This window comes from Brassica oleracea, chromosome C2 (assembly GCF_000695525.1).
Source record: "Brassica oleracea var. oleracea cultivar TO1000 chromosome C2, BOL, whole genome shotgun sequence".
In the NCBI taxonomy this organism is placed as follows: Eukaryota; Viridiplantae; Streptophyta; class Magnoliopsida; order Brassicales; family Brassicaceae; genus Brassica; species Brassica oleracea.
Window position 1 is genome coordinate 43,138,189 of NC_027749.1, and position 3,131 is coordinate 43,141,319.

The following is a 3,131-nucleotide window of genomic DNA, read 5'->3' on the forward strand; positions in this document are numbered from 1 at the left end:
GCATTCACCCTTTCGGTCTGTCCATCAGATTGCGGGTGAAAGCTGGTTGAGAAGCTCAGTTCCGTCCCAAGTATTTTGAACAACTCTGTCCATAAACGCCCAGTGAACCGGGGATCCCGGTCACTTACAATGTTCCGAGGCAGTCCCCAAAGTTTTACCACGTTCTTGAAGAACGCCCTTGCTGCCTCTTCCGCAGTGCAGTCCCGATCACAAGCCACAAACGTCCCATATTTAGAGAATCGATCCACAATTACCAGGATGGATCCAAACCCTTCGGACTTAGGTAACGCACTGATGAAATCAAGCGAGACCGAGTCCCATGGTCGCTCCGGGATGGGTAGTGGCTGTAACAATCCCGCGGGCTGCTTATTTTCGGACTTGTCTTGTTGGCAGACTAGACAAGTTTTCACATAAAGCTCAACGGTATCCCTCATCCGTGGCCAATAGTATCCAGCTTCAACAACTGCCATCGTTCTTTTCTGTCCCGGATGGCCCGCCCATCGCGTATCGTGGCACTCCCGAATGATATCTCGTCGAAGACTTTCCCACTTAGGCACATAAAGTCTTCGACCTTTGGTTTAGAGTAACCCATCTTCTACCCAAAATCGATGCACCTTCCCCTCGTTGGATAGCTTCACCAGCTCCTTAGCGACTGGATCACGTTCCAGCCCCTCTCGGATTCGAGCCATGATAGTCCCCTTGACTTGGCTCATCGCTGCCAGCTCTGCCTTCCGACTTAGTGCATCGGCCACCACATTCACCTTTCCTGGCTTGTACTCCAAAGTGTAATCGAACTCAGCCAGGAAGTCTTGCCATCTTGCTTGTTTTGGGGACAACTTCTTCTGGGTCTGGAAGTAACTCGTCGCCACGTTGTCCGTCTTGACCGAGAAATGTGCCCCAAGAAGATAGTGTCTCCAAACTCGCATACAGTGGACTATTGCAGTCATCTCTTTCTCTTGAACCGTGTACCGCCGTTCAGTCTCATTAAGCTTACGGCTTTCAAAGGCAATTGGATGTCCATTTTGCATCAGCACTCCCCCGATGGCAAAGTCGGAGGCATCCGTGTGTAACTCGAAAGGGAGGCTGAAGTCAGGTAAGGCAAGTACAGGTTCTTGGCTTACCGCGGTCTTTAGTCCCTCGAAGGCTTCTTGGCACGGTTCGGACCAGTCCCATGTCTTCCCTTTCTTGAGAAGGTCCGTCAGTGGTGCCGCCTTTCTTGAATACCCCTCGATGAACCGGCGATAGTAGTTGACCAGACCAAGGAAAGATCGCAACTCCGTTACCTTGGTCGGGGCCTCCCACTCCATAATTGCTTTGACCTTCGGTTCATCCATCTTCAGCTTTCCATGGCCGATAACATGGCCAAGGAACTGAACTTCTTCGGTGGCGAAAGTACATTTCTCTCGCTTCATAAACAACTCGTTCTCGCGGAGAACACGAAATACGGTCTGCAAGTGCTCCACATGCTCTTCCATCGAGTTGCTGTAGATAACGATATCGTCCAAATATGCCACCACGAACCGATCCAAGTAGGGCTGTAGGATTTGGTTCATCAGGGTGCAAAATGTGGCGGGGGCGTTCGTAAGACCGAATGGCATTACCAGCCACTCGAACGACCCATACCGCGTTATGCATGCAGTCTTCGGCTCGTCCCCTTCCGCTATGCGGACTTGATAGTAACCCTTCTGCAAGTCCATCTTCGTATAGATTTTTGCCCCACCAAGCCTATCGAATAGATCAGCAATCAGCGGAATGGGATAACGGTTCTTGATCGTTACCTTGTTAAGGGCCCGGTAGTCCACGCACATCCTCAATGAGCCATCATGCTTCTTTTGGAACAGAACCGGGGCCCCATAAGGTGCCTTCGACGGCCTCAGCTTCCCCGTCGATAATAACTCATCGAGTTGTTTCCGTAACTCTTCCAGTTCGGATGGAGCCATTCTATAAGGCGCCATAGATGGTGGTTTGGCTCCTGGCTCCAACTCGATCTGGTGGTCCACCGCCCTCCTCGGTGGTAGCTTCTCTGGCAACTTTGCCGGCATAACGTCCTTGTTCTCCTCAAGGACGGTTTTGATGATTTGAGGGATGTCCTCAACGTTATTGGGCTCATCCTCCACCTTCATCATGGCCAAAAACGTGGGTTCACCCTTCTTCACCCCCTTGGTGAGCTGCATCGCCGATAGTTGCCTCGTCTCATCGATTTTCTCTTCTAAGGCCGGAATCATGCACGGTGATCCTTTCTCGAGGATGCATACCGAGCTCAACGCAAGCATGGGTATGGCTGAGACTTGTCTCATGAAGTCCATACTCAAGACTACCTTGAAGTCATCCATAGGAATGACTGAGAAGTTCACCGGGCCGCTCCAGCTTCCCAGCTTCATTCCGACCCCTTGAGCTATCCCATTGACGGGTTGAGTCTTTGCGTTCACCGTCTTCATCCAACCATCCTTCTTGGACCACTTGACACCAAGTCTCACAGCTTCGTCTATCGCCATGAAGTTGTGAGTGGCGCCCGTGTCCACCATCACTCGGGTCGGCTTATCGTTGATCCGAGCTTCAACGTACATGAGCCCTTTACCCGTCGGCTTCACTACCGGGTTAGACTTCAGGGCGTTGAGAAGTTGCAACGACCCCATCTTCCCTGGTTCCTCTTCTGGAGTCTCGGTGTCCCGACACTCCATGATAGCCGATAACGACCCCATCTTCGGGCAGTCCTTCATTGCATGTGGCCCCTTGCACACAAAGCATCCTCCCTTAGGAACAAAGGACTTTTTCCTTGCCTCGAAGTCTTCCCGACGAGCACCCTTCTCAAAACTCCTTGAGTTGGATGGTCGGGCAATATCCCGTTTTGCTCCCCCTCCTTTGGCCATGACCTGCTCCTTCTTCTTCGAGGACTCGGACAGACCAGAGGTACGAAAGTCAACTAGCGACTCGGCCACCGCGATGGCTTCGTCTACCGTCTTGACTCCCCGACGCTGCAACTCTTGCTTGGCCCAAGGTTGCAGTCCATCGGTGAAGTAGAACACCAGATCCTCTGCGGTCATGTTCGGAATCTGAAGCATGAGCGTTGTGAACTCCTTCACATAGTCCCGGATCGAGCCACGCTGTCGAAGTTCCCTCAACTTCTTGCG